This window comes from Pleurodeles waltl, chromosome 4_1 (genome assembly GCF_031143425.1).
Source record: "Pleurodeles waltl isolate 20211129_DDA chromosome 4_1, aPleWal1.hap1.20221129, whole genome shotgun sequence".
Taxonomy (NCBI): Eukaryota; Metazoa; Chordata; class Amphibia; order Caudata; family Salamandridae; genus Pleurodeles; species Pleurodeles waltl.
Window position 1 is genome coordinate 54,379,987 of NC_090442.1, and position 13,753 is coordinate 54,393,739.

At 52.7% G+C, this 13,753-nt stretch overlaps 9 non-coding genes across 9 annotated transcripts; 6 read left to right on the forward strand and 3 right to left on the reverse strand.

Moving 5' to 3' along the window:
* Positions 1 to 692: 692 nt before the first annotated feature.
* TRNAN-GUU (transfer RNA asparagine (anticodon GUU)) lies at positions 693 to 766 on the forward strand. The gene has a single exon. It is a non-coding gene; the product is annotated as a tRNA-Asn (tRNA).
* A 253-nt stretch (positions 767 to 1,019) lies between these two features.
* Positions 1,020 to 1,091, forward strand: TRNAW-CCA (transfer RNA tryptophan (anticodon CCA)). The gene has a single exon. It is a non-coding gene; the product is annotated as a tRNA-Trp (tRNA).
* Positions 1,092 to 1,162: 71 nt separating this feature from the next.
* TRNAG-GCC (transfer RNA glycine (anticodon GCC)) lies at positions 1,163 to 1,233 on the reverse strand. Its single transcript has one exon. It is a non-coding gene; the product is annotated as a tRNA-Gly (tRNA).
* Positions 1,234 to 2,916: 1,683 nt separating this feature from the next.
* On the forward strand, positions 2,917 to 2,990 carry TRNAN-GUU (transfer RNA asparagine (anticodon GUU)). The gene has a single exon. It is a non-coding gene; the product is annotated as a tRNA-Asn (tRNA).
* A 397-nt stretch (positions 2,991 to 3,387) lies between these two features.
* TRNAG-GCC (transfer RNA glycine (anticodon GCC)) lies at positions 3,388 to 3,458 on the reverse strand. The gene has a single exon. It is a non-coding gene; the product is annotated as a tRNA-Gly (tRNA).
* A 3,943-nt stretch (positions 3,459 to 7,401) lies between these two features.
* Positions 7,402 to 7,475, forward strand: TRNAN-GUU (transfer RNA asparagine (anticodon GUU)). Its single transcript has one exon. It is a non-coding gene; the product is annotated as a tRNA-Asn (tRNA).
* A 2,173-nt stretch (positions 7,476 to 9,648) lies between these two features.
* On the forward strand, positions 9,649 to 9,722 carry TRNAN-GUU (transfer RNA asparagine (anticodon GUU)). The gene has a single exon. It is a non-coding gene; the product is annotated as a tRNA-Asn (tRNA).
* Positions 9,723 to 9,975: 253 nt separating this feature from the next.
* TRNAW-CCA (transfer RNA tryptophan (anticodon CCA)) lies at positions 9,976 to 10,047 on the forward strand. The gene has a single exon. It is a non-coding gene; the product is annotated as a tRNA-Trp (tRNA).
* A 71-nt stretch (positions 10,048 to 10,118) lies between these two features.
* TRNAG-GCC (transfer RNA glycine (anticodon GCC)) lies at positions 10,119 to 10,189 on the reverse strand. The gene has a single exon. It is a non-coding gene; the product is annotated as a tRNA-Gly (tRNA).
* Between the last annotated feature and the right edge of the window lie 3,564 nt (positions 10,190 to 13,753).

The following is a 13,753-nucleotide window of genomic DNA, read 5'->3' on the forward strand; positions in this document are numbered from 1 at the left end:
AGAAAACATCCAACAGTGACAGGACAACCAAGCAAATGACAAACGCCGTGCTGAATAAAGTCATCTTACATGACATTTCGTACAAAGGCCCAGATCATGGGGATGATCGCGCAGCAGAAGCAGCAAGTATCAGAGCCACCGAACCTGGGGTGAGTTACACGAGGAGAAAGGGCGACATGGGGACAGGGGCTATGGGCTCAGGGAACAGCTACCACAATGCAACCTCGGGTGTGGGGATGCCACTCATTGCGGGTACTGCCCTGGGATTTCCTTTTAGAAAGAATCGCTGGTTAAAGTGTAGTGCACAAAAAACCCAACTCCTCGATTACACTATTAGATAACATCCTTTAACTGCCCCACCCACCCTGTGTGAGTCTCACCCACTTCCCGCCTGCTCCCTCTAGTCTGAGAGTTGTATCTCCACAAAAAACACACAGTGGGGGTCAATGAGCTGCTCATGTCTGACATGCACACCTAAGCAGTGCTGGATTCACAACCTGAAAGCCTGCAAAGGAAAGTGTGCCCGGCAGAAGATAAGCTGCCTGGCAACTCAGAACGTTCTTCTAAGAGAAGTAAGACATGTCACAATGGAGTCTAAGCCTACCTGTCTTATGCCAGGACCTTAGAGCTGCAGGCAGGAGCACAAAGGTAAAAACATATATTGAGTCCCAACACGCTCACTGCGGTGGTTGGTCTCTGTGGCGCAATCGGTTAGCGCGTTCGGCTGTTAACCGAAAGGTTGGTGGTTCAAGCCCACCCAGGGACGTATGCTTTTGCCTACATCAAGTCCTGAATTAAAACACAGCTGTCTGGCTTTGCTCTTAGAGCTCTCGCTTTGCCTGCGTGACATGCTCTATCTCAACATTTCTATCTTCTCTCATCTCTTCACCTCTAGTCATTTCCACCAATAGGACTGGAAACGGGCCACCAAGCCTTCTACTTTCACCACAGGCGTACTGAGGGCCAATAAAAGGCACAGAAGCATTTCTTGATCCGGGGCTGAGAACTGCATGCACAGGGACCTCGTGGCGCAACGGTAGCGCGTCTGACTCCAGATCAGAAGGTTGCGTGTTCAAATCACGTCGGGGTCACTCTTTGACATTTTTTTCACCACCAAGTCTATATCTCTGACTTCTAAAGCAAAGCCAAAAGAAGGGCGCTTTGCATTGGCCGGGAATCGAACCCGGGCCTCCCGCGTGGCAGGCGAGAATTCTACCACTGAACCACCAATGCTTCACTTACATAGGCTGAGCAGAGAGCCCTGCCGTAGACAGTAGTGATGAGGCCCATGCATTCGCATGGGACACCTATGAACAAAGTTTGCATGGCAAGCCTTGGACTGCCAAACGTTCACATGCTGATGGCAGGAATCAGATGCAGGAGACTGAAACTATGAATGTTTCTGCTTTTGCTAAGGACAGTGGTTTGGGGCCAGTGTTGTGCTTGACAGAGCACGACATCAGCCTGCTCTCTGGCTGCTCCCGGGAGAAGTGGCTGACAGAAAGCACCCTCCAGACCACCAGCAATCTTGTGTTTCACAACATGCCACTGTCACTGGACTTTCCTTCTGGGAAAGCCTAGTCACTGACCTGGCCAGATTCCCTGTCCTCCCCAAAATCCTGGGGAGAAACGGGCAGAGTTCTGCGCCCTCTTTCGCGTCCCTAACACGCTCCTAACGCGCCCTACAGCCCTGGTCGGGCTCATACCACTGGGGCCTCTGCCGAGGAAGAGCCCCGGAAGCCTAGGGCCAGGCCTATTGCACAGGCATCTTAGACCAGGCCATTCCGGGATTGCTGTGTTTCACGTCCTGCCCTTCAACACTCCTGGGAGGGCTTTCCCTGAGAACCCTCATGTCTCTGCCCTCCCAGGAGGCTGTGGTTCTATGCAAAATAGGGGGTGCACCACGGGCCGTCCCCTTTCCTCTCTCTCGCCAATATCTTTCACCAAAGCTGAGCCCTGCAGGTAAATGTATCTATCTGGCTGAGGGGCCAGGGAGGGCCTTTGCCTGCAGTCTTACAAGCCAGAGTGCAGAGAAGGCAGCAGCTCTGGGACCGGGACTCTGCTCAAAGACATATCTAACATGCCACAGTGGAGCTGAGATGGGCAAGACACGTGTCTCACAGGCTGGCAGCACACCAAGACAGTGGCAGGAAACTATGCTAACAAGGAAAGAGAAAAGTCACGTGTCTCGTGGCCTTCCCACCATTAGACAGTAGTCTGCGCAAGAAAACATCCAACAGTGACAGGACAACCAAGCAAATGACAAACGCCGTGCTGAATGAAGTCATCTTACATGACATTTCGTACAAAGGCCCAGATCATGGGGATGATCGCGCAGCAGAAGCAGCAAGTATCAGAGCCACCGAACCTGGGGTGAGTTACACGAGGAGAAAGGGCGACATGGGGACAGGGGCTATGGGCTCAGGGAACAGCTACCACAATGCAACCTCGGGTGTGGGGATGCCACTCATTGCGGGTACTGCCCTGGGATTTCCTTTTAGAAAGAATCGCTGGTTAAAGTGTAGTGCACAAAAAACCCAACTCCTCGATTACACTATTAGATAACATCCTTTAACTGCCCCACCCACCCTGTGTGAGTCTCACCCACTTCCCGCCTGCTCCCTCTAGTCTGAGAGTTGTATCTCCACAAAAAACACACAGTGGGGCTGAATGAGCTGCTCATGTCTGACATGCACACCTAAGCAGTGCTGGATTCACAACCTGAAAGCCTGCAAAGGAAAGTGTGCCCGGCAGAAGATAAGCTGCCTGGCAACTCAGAACCTTCTTCTAAGAGAAGTAAGACATGTCACAATGGAGTCTAAGCCTACCTGTCTTATGCCAGGACCTTAGAGCTGCAGGCAGGAGCACAAAGGTAAAAACATATATTGAGTCCCAACACGCTCACTGCGGTGGTTGGTCTCTGTGGCGCAATCGGTTAGCGCGTTCGGCTGTTAACCGAAAGGTTGGTGGTTCAAGCCCACCCAGGGACGTATGCTTTTGCCTACATCAAGTCCTGAATTAAAACACAGCTGTCTGGCTTTGCTCTTAGAGCTCTCGCTTTGCCTGCGTGACATGCTCTATCTCAACATTTCTATCTTCTCTCATCTCTTCACCTCTAGTCATTTCCACCAATAGGACTGGAAACGGGCCACCAAGCCTTCTACTTTCACCACAGGCGTACTGAGGGCCAATAAAAGGCACAGAAGCATTTCTTGATCCGGGGCTGAGAACTGCATGCACAGGGACCTCGTGGCGCAACGGTAGTGCGTCTGACTCCAGATCAGAAGGTTGCGTGTTCAAATCACGTCGGGGGTCACTCTTTGACATTTTTTTCCCCACCAAGTCTATATCTCTGACTTCTAAAGCAAAGCCAAAAGAAGGGCGCTTTGCATTGGCCGGGAATCGAACCCGGGCCTCCCGCGTGGCAGGCGAGAATTCTACCACTGAACCACCAATGCTTCACTTACATAGGCTGAGCAGAGAGCCCTGCCGTAGACAGTAGTGATGAGGCCCATGCATTCGCATGGGACACCTATGAACAAAGTTTGCATGGCAAGCCTTGGACTGCCAAACGTTCACATGCTGATGGCAGGAATCAGATGCAGGAGACTGAAACTATGAATGTTTCTGCTTTTGCTAAGGACAGTGGTTTGGGGCCAGTGTTGTGCTTGACAGAGCACGACATCAGCCTGCTCTCTGGCTGCTCCCGGGAGAAGTGGCTGACAGAAAGCACCCTCCAGACCACCAGCAATCTTGTGTTTCACAACATGCCACTGTCACTGGACTTTCCTTCTGGGAAAGCCTAGTCACTGACCTGGCCAGATTCCCTGTCCTCCCCAAAATCCTGGGGAGAAACGGGCAGAGTTCTGCGCCCTCTTTCGCGTCCCTAACGCGCTCCCAACGCGCCCTACAGCCCTGGTCGGGCACAGCCCTGGTCGGGCTCATACCACTGGGGCCTCTGCCGAGGAAGAGCCCCGGAAGCCTAGGGCCAGGCCTATTGCACAGGCATCTTAGACCAGGCCATTCCGGGATTGCTGTGTTTCACGTCCTGCCCTTCAACACTCCTGGGAGGGCTTTCCCTGAGAACCCTCATGTCTCTGCCCTCCCAGGAGGCTGTGGTTCTATGCAAAATAGGGGGTGCACCACGGGCCGTCCCCTTTCCTCTCTCTCGCCAATATCTTTCACCAAAGCTGAGCCCTGCAGGTAAATGTATCTATCTGGCTGAGGGGCCAGGGAGGGCCTTTGCCTGCAGTCTTACAAGCCAGAGTGCAGAGAAGGCAGCAGCTCTGGGACCGGGACTCTGCTCAAAGACATATCTAACATGCCACAGTGGAGCTGAGATGGGCAAGACACGTGTCTCACAGGCTGGCAGCACACCAAGACAGTGGCAGGAAACTATGCTAACAAGGAAAGAGAAAAGTCACGTGTCTCGTGGCCTTCCCACCATTAGACAGTAGTCTGCGCAAGAAAACATCCAACAGTGACAGGACAACCAAGCAAATGACAAACGCCGTGCTGAATAAAGTCATCTTACATGACATTTCGTACAAAGGCCCAGATCATGGGGATGATCGCGCAGCAGAAGCAGCAAGTATCAGAGCCACCGAACCTGGGGTGAGTTACACGAGGAGAAAGGGCGACATGGGGACAGGGGCTATGGGCTCAGGGAACAGCTACCACAATGCAACCTCGGGTGTGGGGATGCCACTCATTGCGGGTACTGCCCTGGGATTTCCTTTTAGAAAGAATCGCTGGTTAAAGTGTAGTGCACAAAAAACCCAACTCCTCGATTACACTATTAGATAACATCCTTTAACTGCCCCACCCACCCTGTGTGAGTCTCACCCACTTCCCGCCTGCTCTCTCTAGTCTGAGAGTTGTATCTCCACAAAAAACACACAGTGGGGCTCAATGAGCTGCTCATGTCTGACATGGACACCTAAGCAGTGCTGGATTCACAACCTGAAAGCCTGCAAAGGAAAGTGTGCCCGGCAGAAGATAAGCTGCCTGGCAACTCAGAACCTTCTTCTAAGAGAAGTAAGACATGTCACAATGGAGTCTAAGCCTACCTGTCTTATGCCAGGACCTTAGAGCTGCAGGCAGGAGCACAAAGGTAAAAACATATATTGAGTCCCAACACGCTCACTGCGGTGGTTGGTCTCTGTGGCGCAATCGGTTAGCGCGTTTGGCTGTTAACCGAAAGGTTGGTGGTTCAAGCCCACCCAGGGACGTATGCTTTTGCCTACATCAAGTCCTGAATTAAAACACAGCTGTCTGGCTTTGCTCTTAGAGCTCTCGCTTTGCCTGCGTGACATGCTCTATCTCAACATTTCTATCTTCTCTCATCTCTTCACCTCTAGTCATTTCCACCAATAGGACTGGAAACGGGCCACCAAGCCTTCTACTTTAACCACAGGCGTACTGAGGGCCAATAAAAGGCACAGAAGCATTTCTTGATCCGGGGCTGAGAACTGCATGCACAGGGACCTCGTGGCGCAACGGTAGCGCGTCTGACTCCAGATCAGAAGGTTGCGTGTTCATATCACGTCGCGGTCACTCTTTGAATTTTTTTTCCCCACCAAGTCTATATCTCTGACTTCTAAAGCAAAGCCAAAAGAAGGGCGCTTTGCATTGGCCGGGAATCGAACCCGGGCCTCCAGCGTGGCAGGTGAGAATTCTGCCACTGAACCACCAATGCTTGACTTACATAGGCTGAGCAGAGAGCCCTGCCGTAGACAGTAGTGATGAGGCCCATGCATTCGCATGGGACACCTATGAACAAAGTTTGCATGGCAAGCCTTGGACTGCCAAACGTTCACATGCTGATGGCAGGAATCAGATGCAGGAGACTGAAACTATGAATGTTTCTGCTTTTGCTAAGGACAGTGGTTTGGGGCCAGTGTTGTGCTTGAGAGAGCACGACATCAGCCTGCTCTCTGGCTGCTCCCGGGAGAAGTGGCTGACAGAAAGCACCCTCCAGACCACCAGCAATCTTGTGTTTCACAACATGCCACTGTCACTGGACTTTCCTTCTGGGACAGCCTAGTCACTGACCTGGCCAGATTCCCTGTCCTCCCCAAAATCCTGGGGAGAAACGGGCAGAGTTCTGCGCCCTGCGCCCTCTTTCGCGTCCCTAACGCGCTCCCAACGCGCCCTACAGCCCTGGTCGGGCACAGCCCTGGTCGGGCTCATACCACTGGGGCCTCTGCCGAGGAAGAGCCCCGGAAGCCTAGGGCCAGGCCTATTGCACAGGCATCTTAGACCAGGCCATTCCGGGATTGCTGTGTTTCACGTCCTGCCCTTCAACTCTCCTGGGAGGGCTTTCCCTGAGAACCCTCATGTCTCTGCCCTCCCAGGAGGCTGTGGTTCTTTGGAAAATAGGGGGTGCACCACGGGCCGTCCCCTTTCCTCTCTCTCGCCAATATCTTTCACCAAAGCTGAGCCCTGCAGGTAAATGTATCTATCTGGCTGAGGGGCCAGGGAGGGCCTTTGCCTGCAGTCTTACAAGCCAGAGTGCAGAGAAGGCAGCAGCTCTGGGACCGGGACTCTGCTCAAAGACATATCTAACATGCCACAGTGGAGCTGAGATGGGCAAGACACGTGTCTCACAGGCAGGCAGCACAACAAGACAGTGGCAGGAAACTATGCTAACAAGGAAAGAGAAAAGTCACGTGTCTCGTGGCCTTCCCACCATTAGACAGTAGTCTGCGCAAGAAAACATCCAACAGTGACAGGACAACCAAGCAAATGACAAACGCTGTGCTGAATAAAGTCATCTTACATGACATTTCGTACAAAGGCCCAGATCATGGGGATGATCGCGCAGAAGCAGCAAGTATCAGAGCCACCGAACCTGAGGTGAGTTACACGAGGAGAAAGGGCGACATGGGGACAGGGGCTAGGGGCTCAGAGAACAGCTACCACAATGCAACCTCGGGTGTGGGGATGCCACTCATTGCGGGTACTGCCCTGGGATTTCCTTTTAGAAAGAATCGCTGGTTAAAGTGTAGTGCACAAAAAACCCAACTCCTCGATTACACTATTAGATAACATCCTTTAACTGCCCCACCCACCCTGTGTGAGTCTCACCCACTTCCCGCCTGCTCCCTCTAGTCTGAGAGTTGTATCTCCACAAAAAACACACAGTGGGGCTCAATGAGCTGCTCATGTCTGACATGGACACCTAAGCAGTGCTGGATTCACAACCTGAAAGCCTGCAAAGGAAAGTGTGCCCGGCAGAAGATAAGCTGCCTGGCAACTCAGAACCTTCTTCTAAGAGAAGTAAGACATGTCACAATGGAGTCTAAGCCTACCTGTCTTATGCCAGGACCTTAGAGCTGCAGGCAGGAGCACAAAGGTAAAAACATATATTGAGTCCCAACACGCTCACTGCAGTGGTTGGTCTCTGTGGCGCAATCGGTTAGCGCGTTCGGCTGTTAACCGAAAGGTTGGTGGTTCAAGCCCACCCAGGGACGTATGCTTTTGCCTACATCAAGTCCTGAATTAAAACACAGCTGTCTGGCTTTGCTCTTAGAGCTCTCGCTTTGCCTGCGTGACATGCTCTATCTCAACATTTCTATCTTCTCTCATCTCTTCACCTCTAGTCATTTCCACCAATAGGACTGGAAACGGGCCACCAAGCCTTCTACTTTAACCACAGGCGTACTGAGGGCCAATAAAAGGCACAGAAGCATTTCATGATCCGGGGCTGAGAACTGCATGCACCAGGACCTCGTGGCGCAACAGTAGCGCGTCTGACTCCAGATCAGAAGGTTGCATGTTCAAATCACGTCGGGGTCACTCTTTGACATTTTTTTCCCCACCAAGTCTATATCTCTGACTTCTAAAGCAAAGCCAAAAGAAGGGTGCTTTGCATTGGCCGGGAATCGAACCCGGGCCTCCCACGTGGCAGGCGAGAATTCTACCACTGAACCACCAATGCTTCACTTACATAGGCTGAGCAGAGAGCCCTGCCGTAGACAGTAGTGATGAGGCCCATGCATTCGCATGGGACACCTATGAACAAATTTTGCATGGCAAGCCTTGGACTGCCAAACGTTCACATGCTGATGGCAGGAATCAGATGCAGGAGACTGAAACTATGAATGTTTCTGCTTTTGCTAAGGACAGTGGTTTGGGGCCAGTGTTGTGCTTGACAGAGCACGACATCAGCCTGCTCTCTGGCTGCTCCCGGGAGAAGTGGCTGACAGAAAGCACCCTCCAGACCACCAGCAATCTTGTGTTTCACAACATGCCACTGTCACTGGACTTTCCTTCTGGGAAAGCCTAGTCACTGACCTGGCCAGATTCCCTGTCCTCCCCAAAATCCTGGGGAGAAACGGGCAGAGTTCTGCGCCCTGCGCCCTCTTTCGCGTCCCTAACGCGCTCCCAACGCGCCCTACAGCCCTGGTCGGGCACAGCCCTGGTCGGGCTCATACCACTGGGGCCTCTGCCGAGGAAGAGCCCCGGAAGCCTAGGGCCAGGCCTATTGCACAGGCATCTTAGACCAGGCCATTCCGGGATTGCTGTGTTTCACGTCCTGCCCTTCAACACTCCTGGGAGGGCTTTCCCTGAGAACCCTCATGTCTCTGCCCTCCCAGGAGGCTGTGGTTCTATGCAAAATAGGGGGTGCACCACGGGCCGTCCCCTTTCCTCTCTCTCGCCAATATCTTTCACCAAAGCTGAGCCCTGCAGGTAAATGTATCTATCTGGCTGAGGGGCCAGGGAGGGCCTTTGCCTGCAGTCTTACAAGCCAGAGTGCAGAGAAGGCAGCAGCTCTGGGACCGGGACTCTGCTCAAAGACATATCTAACATGCCACAGTGGAGCTGAGATGGGCAAGACACGTGTCTCACAGGCTGGCAGCACACCAAGACAGTGGCAGGAAACTATGCTAACAAGGGAAGAGAAAAGTCACGTGTCTCGTGGCCTTCCCACCATTAGACAGTAGTCTGCGCAAGAAAACATCCAACAGTGACAGGACAACCAAGCAAATGACAAACACCGTGCTGAATAAAGTCATCTTACATGACATTTCGTACAAAGGCCCAGATCATGGGGATGATCGCGCAGCAGAAGCAGCAAGTATCAGAGCCACCGAACCTGGGGTGAGTTACACGAGGAGAAAGGGCGACATGGGGACAGGGGCTATGGGCTCAGGGAACAGCTACCACAATGCAACCTCGGGTGTGGGGATGCCACTCATTGCGGGTACTGCCCTGGGATTTCCTTTTAGAAAGAATCGCTGGTTAAAGTGTAGTGCACAAAAAACCCAACTCCTCGATTACACTATTAGATAACATCCTTTAACTGCCCCACCCACCCTGTGTGAGTCTCACCCACTTCCCGCCTGCTCCCTCTAGTCTGAGAGTTGTATCTCCACAAAAAACACACAGTGGGGCTCAATGAGCTGCTCATGTCTGACATGCACACCTAAGCAGTGCTGGATTCACAACCTGAAAGCCTGCAAAGGAAAGTGTGCCCGGCAGAAGATAAGCTGCCTGGAAACTCAGAACGTTCTTCTAAGAGAAGTAAGACATGTCACAATGGAGTCTAAGCCTACCTGTCTTATGCCAGGACCTTAGAGCTGCAGGCAGGAGCACAAAGGTAAAAACATATATTGAGTCCCAACACGCTCACTGCGGTGGTTGGTCTCTGTGGCGCAATCGGTTAGCGCGTTCGGCTGTTAACCGAAAGGTTGGTGGTTCAAGCCCACCCAGGGACGTATGCTTTTGCCTACATCAAGTCCTGAATTAAAACACAGCTGTCTGGCTTTGCTCTTAGAGCTCTCGCTTTGCCTGCGTGACATGCTCTATCTCAACATTTCTATCTTCTCTCATCTCTTCACCTCTAGTCATTTCCACCAATAGGACTGGAAACGGGCCACCAAGCCTTCTACTTTCACCACAGGCGTACTGAGGGCCAATAAAAGGCACAGAAGCATTTCTTGATCCGGGGCTGAGAACTGCATGCACAGGGACCTCGTGGCGCAACGGTAGCGCGTCTGACTCCAGATCAGAAGGTTGCGTGTTCAAATCACGTCGGGGTCACTCTTTGACATTTTTTTCCCCACCAAGTCTATATCTCTGACTTCTAAAGCAAAGCCAAAAGAAGGGCGCTTTGCATTGGCCGGGAATCGAACCCGGGCCTCCCGCGTGGCAGGCGAGAATTCTACCACTGAACCACCAATGCTTCACTTACATAGGCTGAGCAGAGAGCCCTGCCGTAGACAGTAGTGATGAGGCCCATGCATTCGCATGGGACACCTATGAACAAAGTTTGCATGGCAAGCCTTGGACTGCCAAACGTTCACATGCTGATGGCAGGAATCAGATGCAGGAGACTGAAACTATGAATGTTTCTGCTTTTGCTAAGGACAGTGGTTTGGGGCCAGTGTTGTGCTTGACAGAGCACGACATCAGCCTGCTCTCTGGCTGCTCCCGGGAGAAGTGGCTGACAGAAAGCACCCTCCAGACCACCAGCAATCTTGTGTTTCACAACATGCCACTGTCACTGGACTTTCCTTCTGGGAAAGCCTAGTCACTGACCTGGCCAGATTCCCTGTCCTCCCCAAAATCCTGGGGAGAAACGGGCAGAGTTCTGCGCCCTCTTTCGCGTCCCTAACGCGCTCCCAACGCGCCCTACAGCCCTGGTCGGGCACAGCCCTGGTCGGGCTCATACCACTGGGGCCTCTGCCGAGGAAGAGCCCCGGAAGCCTAGGGCCAGGCCTATTGCACAGGCATCTTAGACCAGGCCATTCCGGGATTGCTGTGTTTCACGTCCTGCCCTTCAACACTCCTGGGAGGGCTTTCCCTGAGAACCCTCATGTCTCTGCCCTCCCAGGAGGCTGTGGTTCTATGCAAAATAGGGGGTGCACCACGGGCCGTCCCCTTTCCTCTCTCTCGCCAATATCTTTCACCAAAGCTGAGCCCTGCAGGTAAATGTATCTATCTGGCTGAGGGGCCAGGGAGGGCCTTTGCCTGCAGTCTTACAAGCCAGAGTGCAGAGAAGGCAGCAGCTCTGGGACCGGGACTCTGCTCAAAGACATATCTAACATGCCACAGTGGAGCTGAGATGGGCAAGACACGTGTCTCACAGGCTGGCAGCACACCAAGACAGTGGCAGGAAACTATGCTAACAAGGAAAGAGAAAAGTCACGTGTCTCGTGGCCTTCCCACCATTAGACAGTAGTCTGCGCAAGAAAACATCCAACAGTGACAGGACAACCAAGCAAATGACAAACGCCGTGCTGAATAAAGTCATCTTACATGACATTTCGTACAAAGGCCCAGATCATGGGGATGATCGCGCAGCAGAAGCAGCAAGTATCAGAGCCACCGAACCTGGGGTGAGTTACACGAGGAGAAAGGGCGACATGGGGACAGGGGCTATGGGCTCAGGGAACAGCTACCACAATGCAACCTCGGGTGTGGGGATGCCACTCATTGCGGGTACTGCCCTGGGATTTCCTTTTAGAAAGAATCGCTGGTTAAAGTGTAGTGCACAAAAAACCCAACTCCTCGATTACACTATTAGATAACATCCTTTAACTGCCCCACCCACCCTGTGTGAGTCTCACCCACTTCCCGCCTGCTCTCTCTAGTCTGAGAGTTGTATCTCCACAAAAAACACACAGTGGGGCTCAATGAGCTGCTCATGTCTGACATGGACACCTAAGCAGTGCTGGATTCACAACCTGAAAGCCTGCAAAGGAAAGTGTGCCCGGCAGAAGATAAGCTGCCTGGCAACTCAGAACCTTCTTCTAAGAGAAGTAAGACATGTCACAATGGAGTCTAAGCCTACCTGTCTTATGCCAGGACCTTAGAGCTGCAGGCAGGAGCACAAAGGTAAAAACATATATTGAGTCCCAACACGCTCACTGCGGTGGTTGGTCTCTGTGGCGCAATCGGTTAGCGCGTTTGGCTGTTAACCGAAAGGTTGGTGGTTCAAGCCCACCCAGGGACGTATGCTTTTGCCTACATCAAGTCCTGAATTAAAACACAGCTGTCTGGCTTTGCTCTTAGAGCTCTCGCTTTGCCTGCGTGACATGCTCTATCTCAACATTTCTATCTTCTCTCATCTCTTCACCTCTAGTCATTTCCACCAATAGGACTGGAAACGGGACACCAAGCCTTCTACTTTAACCACAGGCGTACTGAGGGCCAATAAAAGGCACAGAAGCATTTCTTGATCCGGGGCTGAGAACTGCATGCACAGGGACCTCGTGGCGCAACGGTAGCGCGTCTGACTCCAGATCAGAAGGTTGCGTGTTCATATCACGTCGCGGTCACTCTTTGAATTTTTTTTCCCCACCAAGTCTATATCTCTGACTTCTAAAGCAAAGCCAAAAGAAGGGCGCTTTGCATTGGCCGGGAATCGAACCCGGGCCTCCAGCGTGGCAGGTGAGAATTCTGCCACTGAACCACCAATGCTTGACTTACATAGGCTGAGCAGAGAGCCCTGCCGTAGACAGTAGTGATGAGGCCCATGCATTCGCATGGGACACCTATGAACAAAGTTTGCATGGCAAGCCTTGGACTGCCAAACGTTCACATGCTGATGGCAGGAATCAGATGCAGGAGACTGAAACTATGAATGTTTCTGCTTTTGCTAAGGACAGTGGTTTGGGGCCAGTGTTGTGCTTGAGAGAGCACGACATCAGCCTGCTCTCTGGCTGCTCCCGGGAGAAGTGGCTGACAGAAAGCACCCTCCAGACCACCAGCAATCTTGTGTTTCACAACATGCCACTGTCACTGGACTTTCCTTCTGGGACAGCCTAGTCACTGACCTGGCCAGATTCCCTGTCCTCCCCAAAATCCTGGGGAGAAACGGGCAGAGTTCTGCGCCCTGCGCCCTCTTTCGCGTCCCTAACGCGCTCCCAACGCGCCCTACAGCCCTGGTCGGGCACAGCCCTGGTCGGGCTCATACCACTGGGGCCTCTGCAGAGGAAGAGCCCCGGAAGCCTAGGGCCAGGCCTATTGCACAGGCATCTTAGACCAGGCCATTCCGGGATTGCTGTGTTTCACGTCCTGCCCTTCAACACTCCTGGGAGGGCTTTCCCTGAGAACCTTCATGTCTCTGCCCTCCCAGGAGGCTGTGGTGCTATGCAAAATAGGGGGTGCACCACGGGCCGTCTCCTTTCCTCTCTCTCGCCAATATCTTTCACCAAAGCTGAGCCCTGCAGGTAAATGTATCTATCTGGCTGAGGGGCCAGGGAGGGCCTTTGCCTGCAGTCTTACAAGCCAGAGTGTAGAGAAGGAAGCAGCTCTGGGACCGGGACTCTGCTCAAAGACATATCTAACATGCCACAGTGGAGCTGAGATGGGCAAGACACGTATCTCACAGGCTGGCAGCACACCAAGACAGTGGCAGGAAACTATGCTAACAAGGAAAGAGAAAAGTCACGTGTCTCGTGGCCTTCCCACCATTAGACAGTAGTCTGCGCAAGAAAACATCCAACAGTGACAGGACAACCAAGCAAATGACAAACGCCGTGCTGAATAAAGTCATCTTACATGACATTTCGTACAAAGGCCCAGATCATGGGGATGATCGCGCAGCAGAAGCAGCAAGTATCAGAGCCACCGAACCTGGGGTGAGCTACACGAGGAGAAAGGGCGACATGGGGACAGGGGCTAGGGGCTCAGGGAACAGCTACCACAATGCAACCTCGGGTGTGGGGATGCCACTCATTGCGGGTACTGCCCTGGGATTTCCTTTTGGAAAGAATCGCTGGTTAAAGTGTAGTGCACAAAA